The sequence below is a fragment of the Microcebus murinus genome, chromosome 15, assembly GCF_040939455.1.
Source record: "Microcebus murinus isolate Inina chromosome 15, M.murinus_Inina_mat1.0, whole genome shotgun sequence".
NCBI classification, from domain to species: Eukaryota; Metazoa; Chordata; class Mammalia; order Primates; family Cheirogaleidae; genus Microcebus; species Microcebus murinus.
In genome coordinates this window covers 24,615,181-24,628,030 of record NC_134118.1, presented here as the reverse complement: position 1 = coordinate 24,628,030, position 12,850 = coordinate 24,615,181, and the positions used below count along the sequence as shown (strand labels likewise).

General features: G+C 40.7%; 1 non-coding gene across 1 annotated transcript; it reads right to left on the bottom strand.

Moving 5' to 3' along the window:
• Window positions 1-1,183: 1,183 nt before the first annotated feature.
• On the bottom strand, window positions 1,184-1,266 carry TRNAL-CAG (transfer RNA leucine (anticodon CAG)). Its single transcript has one exon. It is a non-coding gene; the product is annotated as a tRNA-Leu (tRNA).
• Window positions 1,267-12,850: the final 11,584 nt, after the last annotated feature.

Below are 12,850 nucleotides of genomic sequence, written 5' to 3'. Positions count from 1 at the left end.
CTGGAGATGTCACTGAATATGAACTTTTTCTGTGTGTCTAAATTATCCTCCCTGGTCCTGGGTCCTGTTCTGAACTACAAAATTAGTAGATTGTCAGACTTTCATGATCTGCAATTCATTCCTGCTGTATCTCAAGGAAAATCTTATGCAGCTTCATAACGAAAAATGTAGGAATATGTTCAATGATAGAACTTTTATTCGTAGTGGCAAAGTGTTGGACCCAATCTGGGAGTCATTGATGGAGGAGTAGGTAGCCTCACATAGCAGATCTCTATGCAGCAATTAAAAGCAATTTATCTAGATGTGGTCTAGATGTGCACACACCAACATAAACTCAAAACTGTGGTGCCAAAGGAATAAAGTAAAAATAGAACAAAATCCATGGCACAGTGCCACTTATGTAAATTAAAAATGCATGCTGGAAAGAGCAGTGGGGAGGGGATAAAGAAGGGATAATGAATGGATAGAAAAATACAGTTAGATAGAAGGAATAAGATCTAGTGTTTGGTAGCACAATAGGGCAACTATAGTTAACAATAATTTACTGTACATTTCAAAATAACTAAAAGAGTGGAATTGGAATATTCCTAACACAAAGAAATGAGAAATGCTTGAGGTGATAGCTACCCCAGTTACCATGATTTGATCATTTCACATTGTGTTGCTTGTATCAAACTATGACATGTATGCCATTGATATGTACAACTTGTATGTATCCATAATAACTTAAAATAACTTTAAAAAAAAACTTGCATGCACTTAAACCAATAACACATATCCTACAAAAACATAATGAAGAAAAAGATATAGTTTCCAGTGATTTCTTATGGGGAGTTGGGGTGGGATGGAGTGAGGAATGAAACTGAGAAAAGTGAATTAAAATGGAATCGATAAATAAACAAAATGAAAGAAGGGCCCTGAAGACATCAATAATTTTAACGAGACATGAACTGAAGAGTAATTCATTCAAGTTGCATGTGAAGGGGAGAGCGGGAGAGAAAAAGAAATGGAGAAGGAGATGAGATTAAAATCAAGTTTTTGAATTATTTTCCGAGTATAGAGTGCCTTTATCTCAGAGCTCGGGCAATTTATTAAAAAAAAAAAAAAAGAATCATTCTTAGATGGACAAAAAGGAAAACACAATTTAGTAGACCTTAGTAAGTAGGACAAAAACTACATAGGCTGTCAGGAGTGGGATTCGAACCCACGCCTCCAGGGGAGACTGCGACCTGAACGCAGCGCCTTAGACCGCTCGGCCATCCTGACACCATGGTAGCTGTGGCCTCTCAAAACTTACTTCTGGTTTTATGTAAAAGCTAGTTTTTTGTTTTTTGTTTTTTTCCCTTTTTCCTTTTTTATTGCTTGTGTTTTCCCCGTTAAGATCTGAGAATTCTGTTGAAAGCTAAACTGCCACTTCGTGAACTACCCTGGACAAAACTACAGAGCAGCGTCTTCTCTGCGAACAGTCTACCCCAGGCTGTGCAGGGCGGGCTGCGGCGGGCGTGTTCGGGAGAAAGCGGGAGTTTACTCCCCACTCTCGACTGAATTCTAGTTAAAATAATGGCATCCATGTTGAATTCAACATTGCAAGAATGCCGCCTTGCTTAAATTGACACTCACTCGCAGGAGGTTTGAGGTTTATTCCAATTTTTGCTGGAACGAAGTGCTCCCTAAACCCTCCCATCAAGCTTTGAGTTGTTTTAATCTTGCCCCTGGGAGTCAGAAAGCTGGCTTATCTTGCTTCTTGATCTGACTTTATGGAGTTATACACCGAGAATTTGTGCACTTTTCTGTGTGGATGTTATACTATAATAAAAACTTTAAAAGCCAAAACAAAAATAAATCGGTGAGTAGTTTCTGTATCTATTAAACACAGCGCAAGGGGCACTTGCTACCAAGCCTCTACAGCAGCAGCTTTTCTAAACGTACACAAGGTCAGATGTGACCTACTTCAAATTTCGTTAGCAAGGGTTTAGATCCAGGATGCCATCGTCAGAATATCACTGACTGGGAGTCAGGGAACCTGAGTTTGAATTTCAAACAGAACCAGAAGCCTGAAGGATCTAAGAAAAGTCATTTTGCCTCTGTGGACCTTAGAAATGGCTTTCTGTCCACTGTCATGCCACCCTGAATGTGCTTGATCTCGTCTGATCTTAAAGCTAAGCAGGGTCAGGTCTGGTTAGTACTTGGATGGGAAAGACGGCTTTCTTTGGACACCTTCTGGTTTGGACGTCGGTGAAATACAATGCTTAATTCCTTAAATTAAGCCTTAAATCCCCATCTTCAAGGAACCAGTTAGATGCTGTAGTCCCTCCCAGACCTACTGAATCAGAAGTTTTGCTATTTACAACATGGTGACTATAGTTAATGACAAAATTATTGAATTCTTGAAAATTGCTAAGAGAGGAGATTTTAAATGTTCTCACCACACAAAAAAATGATAAGTATATGGTGTAATAGATATGTTAGTTTGATTTCGCCTTTCCACAAGGTATACATATAATAAAACATCATTTTGTACATCATAAATATACATAATCTTTGCCAATTTATTAAATAAATAAATAAAGAAGTTTTGGGGATAGAGTCCCACATTATGTGTTTAACAAGCCTTCCACATGCTTCTGGGGCATGATGGTTTCAGAACTACAGGCTTAACGTTCAATAACCCTATAATTCTTAACAGAGAAATTGTCCTCACATTAGCATGAAGTATGAAAGCATATAGATAATGCTCTTCATAATCCCCTAGGACAGTGGTTTTCCCTTGGGAAGATTTTTAAATATACTATCATTTTCCCCACCTCACACAAATTAAATCAGAGTATCTGGGAGTGTCACCTGGCAATTGTATTTTTTAAGGTTCCCCTTCTACCCCTAGGTGATTCTAATGGGCATCCAAGTTTGAGTTCATTGTTTTAAGGTTTAACTTTAGAGAAAATTTGAATCTTTCTATTAAGGATGAGGGTGCAGACACATTCAAAAAAGTGTTCAAGCCTATGTGTACAGGGCTCTCGTGCAAAATATTTGTAAAACACAGAGCAAAGCAGTCAAAAGCACAGTTTACAATGGATGCTTATAAGGCTATGCGCGCATGTGTACCCACACTGGGGCGTCTGAATGCAAATCACTGGAGATAGCCAGAGATGACCACAAAAAGAAAGTGTTTCCTAGTGCCCTGAATGATAGAGTCCACCCTTTCTGGGAAATAACATGGAAACAGCCTCCAAAGAATGTTAAAATTCAATTATTGGAATGATCGTGTGGGAGGAACTTGAGAACATTTTGTGAAGATAAACACATATCTCAAGGATTCGGACAAACTTTCTGGGTTCCAGGCATCCAACACCCAATATTATCATAGAATAAAATCAGAGAATGAACCTAGATAATTTAAAGGCCAGAGAAAGAGAAAATCCCCAGAAGGGGAATAAATAGCAGCTTCATGAGATGATTCATTAACCAAGAGGTATAATACTTTTACCTCTTTGTTCACAAAGTTGATCTTCCGTGAATGCATATACCAAACAGCAATGAGAAAGAGAGAGAGATCATGAGGAATTTGAGTTACAAGAAAATGGATATATATATATATATATATATATATATATATATGAATGAGGAAGTATTGTGGTTAAAACATGAATTTGGTTTCAGAAAGACCCACATGTGACGTCTGCCACTTACTATGTGACCTTGACCAAGTTATTTAATATCTCTGCACTTTATCTGTAAAATGGGAATACTATAGTAATTGCTCATAGGCTGTTCTTTAGAATTGGGTTAATACATGCAAGTTCTTAATTCTACACCCGGCACCCTAAATGTTAGTTACCATTATTAGCTATTTTTTGTAACCTGCAGCAATAGTCAACAACATGGCTCTCTGACTGTCAAAGAGTTTCTCACAACCATCAGTGGGAGAAGCTGAAGAATAGTAAATACTGGAACTAAAGAGTCTAGAAGAGAGAACAATCCCAAAGCTGAAAGTCCCAGATCAGACTTTGGTAATTTTGCAGGGATTTCAGGGCATTATTCTACCTCTGTTCAAAATGGTGTGATGGGACCAAAGGGCTGGGACTGAAGATGGGATCTTGATGGGGCCACACAAGGACATAGCCCCTTTCTCATGTGGAACAGCAAAGCAGCGTAGGCTGGCCTCTCAAGTGCAGTCACCTATGCCCTTTTCACAGGATGGTGATGGATACCAACTGTGGGGAGAAGAGATAAGAGGAGTAAGTCATTCATCCAACATAAAGCAAATATTAATTGGGTGCTCACCATGTGCCAGGCGGTGTTGTAGGTGCTGGTGATCCAGCAATAAATAGAACAGAATCTCTACCATCATGTGGCCTACACTCTAGTGAGGCAATTAGCCCAAGAAACACAGAGTAAAATGGGCTGAAGCTGGGGCTTCTGATAAAGTAGCTCCTTTAACTTGAATACTAGACTAGCTCAGTTGCCCAATGAAAAATAGCATTGCTCTCTACAAAAAGAGAAGGAAAACAGGCCCAATTTTAAAACCATATTTTTATAAAAGGTTAAAAATACAGAAAGCAAAACTATTATAAATGAATAAGAAACAGAGTAAGTAAAACACATTAACAGAAATTTTAAATGACTGTCTCATTTATCACTGCATAGCAAACCACTCTGTAGCTTAAAGCAACTGTTTCTTACAATTCTGCAGCTCTTCAGCTGGCTTTGCCTGGACTCATTCATGCCCCTGTGTTCAACTAGGATGCTAAGCCTCTCTTCATAAGTAAGGTCTTTCATCCCCAAAGAGGCTAGACTAAGTTTCTCCACATAGTGGGGCAGCAATTCCCAGAGGCCATGCCCCAGTGCACAAGCTGTTATCAAGCTTCTGTAATATTTGCCTCACATTGTCTGTCACTTTGGCCAAAGCAAATCATAGAGTGTTGGGAAATAAGGCTAAGAGATGTGAAAGGTTTCAGGAGTTTTGCAGGGCTTTGCCTTGAAGGAATCTGTGGGGGTGCTAGTTCACAGATTAGAAGCTGTTTAGCAACAAAGACAAGCGTTATCAGAGGATGTCTGCATAGCAACGTTTCTTCAACGCTGCAAGCCATCGCCTAGAGCTTTTCCACAGCAGAGCTCGGTTTTGGCCCAAGGCTGAGAAGCTGATTGAAATGCCTGCGCAGCAGACAACATCCAGCTGGAACTATCTTAAACTTCAAGGCTATTCCTTCTTCACTCCTGACCACATGTCTCTGTATTTAGAGAAATAGATTTGATTAGTATACAGACTTAGTGTTCCTACTTTATACATTTTTATCTTTAATTTATATGCTCAGCTAGGTCTATTTCTAACTTAGGGCTTAACATGTTTATCTTAGAAAAATTTTGTAACCATTTATTCTTGTAGACAGAATTAGGTAAGGGTCCCTTGAAACCTTTGGGGAGTCGGGAGGCCTCAACGAATGAGCACAAATTCTTTAACCAAGATCAACTACTTGCTGTAACAATAAATATTGATGTCGATTTTCACTCAGGCCTCACAACTCACAGGAATGCTGGAGGACCCCTGACTCTCCCACCACTTTAAACTGCACTTTGTCTCTGTCTCTGTTATTTTTGTGTCTCTATTATTTCCAAATCTCATGCGATGATCCTGCCTGGAACCTGTTTTGCTTGGAGAGTAGCTAACTCCCAGCAATAGGCCCTAACCAGAGGCCATGTGGGGAGAGACTACACAAAGGTAGGTCCCAGGAAGAACAGGTTTATTGGGTTTATTGGGTGCATTTATATTACCATTTACCACATTAATCCTAAAGAATAGAGAAGGAACGAAATTAAGAATTGAAAAACTAAGTTGCAAAACTCGGACTTGGCAAGAATTAGGTGAAAGACAAAAAAGGAAAGGGACTGAATGTTCGTACAATTTTTTTTTTTTTTTTGAGTCAGAATCTCACTGTGTTGCCCAGGCTAGAGTGCAGTGGCATCAGGCTAGCTCACAGCAACCTCAAACTCCTGGGCTCAAGCGATCCTATTGCCTCAGGCTCCTGAGTAGCTGGGACTACAGGCATACACCACCATGCCTGGCTAATTTTTTCTATATATTTTTAGTTGTCCAATTAATTTCTTTCTATTTTTAGTAGAGACAGGGTCTTGCTCTTGCTCAGGCTGGTTTCAAACTCCTGACCTTGAGCAATTCTCTCTCCATGGCCTCCCAGAGTGCTAGGATCATGGGCGTGAGCCACTGGCCCAGCCTAAATTTTTTGAGGTAAATTGTTTTCTGATGAAGTATGAAGTTTACCCCAGCCAGAGGGTATAAGGGCTCAGATCTCTCAAATAAGACTGCTAGTTGGGGCTGTGCATGGTGGATCACATTTGCAATCTTAGCACTTTGGGAGGCTGAGACAGAAGGATCTCTTTATCCCAGGAGTTTGAGGTTATAGTGAGCTATGATTGGGCCACTGCACTCTTGCCTGGTGACAAAGCAAGACTCTGTCTCTAAAATAAAAAAAAAAGTAAAAATAAATAAATAAGATTGCTAGATGAAATATAGGATGCCTACTTAAGTTAGAATTTCATATAAACAATGAATAATTTTTTGGTTTAATTATGAACATGCTTTATTTGCTAAATCCCAAAGAGGCTAAGATAATAAAGGCATAACTGGTAAGCAGGATTTGGTTTATCCTCATGTGTGTTTGAAAAACAGCAGCCGTCTCTCTGAGGCAGGTGGAACATACCTGCCTGACCTCCAGTTCCAAATTTCCTTGAACTTTGAACACACTCATAACTTAATCAGTTGATTGATATTTATTGAGCAACTCATATATGCCACTTTTCTTTATTTATAAACAAAACAAAATCCCTACTGTTGTGGGCTCTTGCCCCTGTGATAAAGACAGACAATAAATAAAACAAGTATACATGTAGTTTCAAGTAGTGATAAGTGCTTTAAAGGAAAATAATGCAGGGTGAAGAGTCAGAAAGAAAGTAGAAGAGTGGAGTTGGGTGTTATTTTACAGAGGGTGGTTAGAGAAAGCATTTGAGCAGAAACCCAAATGAAATGAGGGGTGAGACATGCACGTATCCAGGGGACAGGCAGAGGACACAGCAAGGGGAAAGGACTTAAGGAGAGAATGAAAGAGCAACAAAAGCCTTCTATGCCTGGAGAAAAGAAAGGAGGGCATGAGAAGACATGAGATTGCAGAGGTAGCCAAGGGCCAAATGGTGTCAGTAGGGCCTGTGACTATAGTGAGAAGCCATAGGAGAATTTTAATGACATAATCTGATATATCTTTAAAAACAATACTCTGACAATTGTATGGATAGGTGACCATAGAGGCAACAGTTGAAGCAGAAGCTGTATTAAAAATCCAGGCAAGAAATTATGATAGTTTAGACAGGGAGCCAGTGGTAAAGGAGGAGGGAAGTGTTCACATCCAGGATGTATTTTGAAGGCAGAGCTGACGGGATTTACTAGTGGTTTGGAGGTGGGAAGTGAGATAAAAGAAGTAATTCCTTCTTTTTTCTTATGCCCATGTTTTTGTTTTGAGAAAATGGGGGACTATTAGAGCGATTAATGGTGATGGGGAAGATGAAGTGAGGGGTAAATTAGCCAGAGGGAATCCAGAGCTGTTCTTGGACCCATTAGATTTGAGATGCCTATTAGCTGTCCCAGCAGAGATATTGAGGAAGAAGTAGGATATGGAAGACCAGCCCAGAGGCCATGTTCGGGCCAGAAATATCAATTTAGGAGGTGTGAGTAGATAGGTGGGAGTCAATATGGTAGACAGAGAAAAGAATGCAGTTTTCAGCAGGTTCTTGAAGGGATTAAAAGGCTCTAAACAACAATAAGCCAGTCAGCCAGAACTATGACTCAACAACTATAACAGTATAATAGTGTCTTACAGTAGTTATTAAGGAGTCCAAAGCCATTGTCTTGGCACTTGGTCATCTTCCACTGTTGTTTTGCTGTTTGAACAGAACTGGTAGCTGCCCTGACCTCCCTGTCTTATAAGATCATGAGGCCAAACAGTCCTCATGATCCAGTCCAATACAAGGATCTTTCTTTGGCAGAGCTTGATGTTAGGTTAACTCTCTTGCCTCTTACTTGTCCCAAATTGTATACTGATCTGTAATCTAACACAGGATTTGTTCAGTCTAGAGGACTGTTTGAAGGTCATTATTTAGACAATGGAGTCAGATGGCCTGGGGTCAAACCTCTGCTCTGCTACTCACCAGCAGGTGATAGAAGCCATCTCATCACTCTGCACCTCCACCTCTTTATAAAATGGAGATTGCACTGGTACCTACCTACCTTATTGGGGACTGAAAATTGGCATGAATTACTGCATGTAAAGCATATAGAACAAGACCTGACACATAAGTGCTCTGTCTGTGTTAGCTACTATGATTATGTATATTCAGTTGTCCCTCAAATGCATTTTGCATAATGATCAAAATTTGAGGGCATATCTGTTGAAATGTTCTTGGTACCTCAGCTAAGATCTTCTGCTCCAAGTAAATGCATAATATTGTAAAACACACATCTAGTCTGTTCTCAAACTTCAAAGTGCACATGAGTCATGTGAGATGTTAAAAAGCAGTTTCTGATTTAAAGGTCTGCGGTAAAGCTTAAGGTTCTGTGGTTCTGTCGGCTTTTAGTCTGAAATGTCAGTTCTTAGTGTGCTGATGGCGAAAGAATGACCATACACACCAAAGTTAGGCAAGCACGAAAATGAATTTTACTGAGGAGAGGAAGATAGGATTATAAAGCAAGATAGAGGTTTACAGAACATGATACATATGCCACAGATGACGACTGGACCCATTGTCACAGCAAAGGGAGAGCAAAAGAAAGGGTGCAAAAAGAGAGCTGGTTATGGTCTACATCTTATTTTTTTTGTTTTTTGGTTTTTTTTTGAGACAGAGTCTCACTTCTGTTGTCCAGGCTAGAGTGCCGTGGTGTCAGCTTAGCTCACAGCAACTCAAACTCTTGGGCTCAAGCAATCCTCCTGCCTCGGCCTCCCGAGTAGCTGGGACTACAGGCATGTGCCACCATGCCCAGCTAATTTTTTCTATATATTTTTAGTTGGCCAATTAATTTCTTTCTATTTTTAGTAGAGATGGGATCTCACTCTTGCTCAGGCTGGTCTCGAACTCCCGACCTTGAGCAATCCTCCCGCCTCAGCCTCCCAGAGTGCTAGGATTACAGGTATGAGCCACCACGCCTGGCCTGCATCTTGTTTTATAGTGCCCTGATTGTGACCTCCCTCGTGGTTCAGAGATCGCCATGGAACCCCTTTGATTACACAGTTGGGAGTTGCATGACCTGTCTTACTACCCATGTGGGTTGTTCTAGGTCAATCTGCAGACTCTATGGTACCTATGCTGCTTGGCCCATGGGCTAGAGAGTCCTCTGTATTCTTTTGCAGCTGGTACACTAGGTTATGATTGGCCAATTCATAAGTTATTCCTTCCTCCTCAGGTATGGCAGTCACTTGGGAGAGGATTAGGGTGGAGCAGGACCAAGATGTGGGCCTAAGGCCCACCCTTGTCCTTCTTCCCAGATGGGGCAATTGCACCAAGGCAACAGTACCCACTTTCATCCCTAGGAGACCCGGAATCCTTCATTATCTACCTAACAGTTCTAGCAAGGTGGCCTAGAACCAGCATGAGTAGCAATGTTCTAAATTGTGTGTGGGATCCCTATGCAGTGCTATCCATGGTGGTCAGCCAATCTTCTGGGGTGGATTATTGTTGCTCAGTTCCTACATCTGACCTGCCCTTGGGAGGCTCTTGGTACCATGTCACGTACTTTTGTGAACACTGGAAAATTTTGCAACAAGGCCATAAGAACCTCAGTTGATAAGAAATGCCAGTTTAAACAGATTCATTCAAATGGTCTAGCCTGGGAATTCTCAGCCGCTTACTATGGCACTAAGAGTCATTTGGGGGATATACTACTTAGGATCTAGTTTCAGTTATATGTAAAAAAATTTCAAAATAATTGTATCTTAAACAAGATAGAAAGAAATTTATCTTTTTCTTATGAAAAAAATCAAGCTAATAAGGAGGCTCTGCTTCAAGAAATCACCGGGGACCCAGGCTCCATCTATCTCAATGCTGAGTTGTTTCCTACGTCTCCATGTCTAAGATGAACCCCTCATGCACAGTCCCAGCAAAAATATGTAAGGAAGGGAGAGTCAGGTGTTTGTTCCTTGAAAGACACAAGCAAGAAACTACACAGATCACTTGTTTTCACACTCCACTTCCCAGAACATAGTTTGTGGGTACACCAGATACAAGGGAGGCTGGGAAATGTCATCTTTTTTTTTTTTTTTGAGACAAAGTCTCACTTTGTTGCCCAGGCTAGAGTGAGTGCCGTGGCATCAGCCTAGCTCATAGCAACCTCAATCTTCTGGGCTCAAGCGATCCTATTGCCTCAGCCTCCCGAGTAGCTGGGACTACAGGTGTGCGCCACCATGCCTGGCTAATTTTTTTGTATACATATTTTTAATTGGTCGATTAATTTTTTCTATTTTTGGTAGAGATGGGGTCTTGCTCAGGCTGGTTTTGAACTCTTGACCTCGAGCGATTCTCCCACCTCGGCCTCCCAGAGTGCTAGGATTACAGGGGTGATGAAATGTCATCTTTATTCTGGGTGGCCATGTGTCCAGCTAAAATTCAGGAGTCCTAACATTTAGGAGAAAGTAAGAACAAATTTGGGTGAAATCTACCAGTCTCTGTAATATAGGATAAAAATAAGGACCTGGACTCAAAAGAAGGCATCAAAGTGATACCAGTTACTCTCAATATGCATATTTCTCCATCTTCCATTAGTTCATATAGGCTTAAATCTCTTTTTATGACCATCACAGCTACCATATTTGTACCATAAGGAGTTTAAACTGCTGTGAAACCTACTCTCCAAAGAGCAATTAGTTTAAATCCATTGAAATAGATGATAGATTCTTTTTTTTAAGGAGAGAATGAACCCAAATGTTGAGTGATGAGATTTTGGACTATTTTTATTTTTAAAAATAAACTTTCATGTATTTCAGGAAAATAAGTTATTTCCATTTTAAAATAATAAAATGAGAGATAAGAATAAATGTAAATATAATTGGGAGTGGGCTGTCAGGTACTCTTGCAAGTGGGAGATTTGAGGAGATATGAGTACTATCTGGGGGCACATGAGATGCGAATTGAGATGTGCTAAGAGATGGCATGAAAAAGCTGCTGTTGATTAGAGAAGAAGGAAGTTGTTCAATTATTTTTCTCTAAGTCTGAATGTCTGGCTGTCACAGAGTCTGTTGAATAGAGGCAGGCACCAGTAAACATGTGACTACCACAGTTGGCATTTGGCAGTGTGAAATGAAGTCCGCTATTATTATTATAGAGCATTTGCATTTTTCGTCTGATTTTTAGTTGCTTGGTAGAAAGGTTTTTGTTTCTGGTTTAAAAGGAAAGTCAGACATTAGCAAATACTTCAGTTAGTTCTGGTGCTTTTGAAATACTAGTATCACTGACTCTGCCTCACTTGACTAAGACAGGCTTTGGTAAAACATTATTGGCTGGCATTGATAAATTCTTGTTTTTTAGAAGATTTGGAAATAAAGCCAGAACTACTGAGACTGATAGCTTTCTCACCTCTGGGACACGTTTCTGATAGCTGATGCCAGCTGGACAGGAAACCACAAGCAGGTTCTTAGCTACATCAGATAAATTCTTCTGAAGGGGTGTGTCTGGCTGGAGCTTAGTGAAAAAAGTAAGGACATGGTGTTTCCTAAGAGCTTGATGACCAGTTTCCTTTAAGATCATGGGGAAAAGGGAAGGGAAAGGGAGTCACAGATCTGATTAAAATCTGTGACCATTTTTTTCTCTGTTCTCAGAGAGAGATTCCCGTGGCAGCCCTGTTTATTCTGGATTAGGTTTTACAGATACATTTTAGAATACATATTACACATTAAAAGAGTAAAACAACTGTCTAAGATTCCTAAATACTTATTATTATCACTTTTAATAGTATGAATGTGAATGGTTTCTTTTGTTTGTTTGTTTGTTTTGTTTTTTACTTTGGTGTGAGATCTGTTCAGGATGAGGGTGAGGAAAGTGTTGAGGTAAAGGCTTGTATCTAAACACACACTTGGATGTAATGCTAATCCGAAGTGAATTCTCATTTGAACCGCCCCCCCCCATCAGCTCCAGAAACAAGCCTACTTCCCTTTCGTGGCTGCCATCATCCATTCTTCAACTTGAGTTTCCTCTTCTCTGTGGCCCACACTAGGATGCCATGCAGACTCACAGTTTCCCCCACTACCTTCTTGCCCCTAAAACAAACAATGCTTTGGAGGATTTTAATATTGCAGAGGTAGATAATGGATTTGAAAAAAATAAGGGAGCCGGCAAAGTAGGGTTGGTGTCGCGTTGCCTGACTGGGACTGCGCGGGAACCAGGCCAGCGGGACTACGGAACGGGAACCGGCTGAGGCATCGATAGCTGGGCGAGGGGAGCAAGGCGATCCGGGATCCTAGGACGTCAGGTTTGAGGAGTGCGCGGGACCGAGGCTTTTCCAGGACTCTGGGCCTGATAAATGGGCTAGTGCTATAGTGATAGGACCTCTTATTTGAAGGGAGCACGGCAGAATGAGTGGGGACCCCTCAATGGATGGGGACATGTAGTGAGGGAATCTCAATGTTGCTGGGAGTGACCGAGACGGCAGGAGTATCCCTAAGTTGTCTTGAGGGTTGGAGCCTCACAAGAACACCTTACTGCCAAGCTGGCAGTTTTCAAAGACAAAAAGGCTCTGTGGAAAAGATTCTCATTTTTTCTACTTTTTAATATTTGAAAGTATGGGTTTATTGAGGCTATGCAT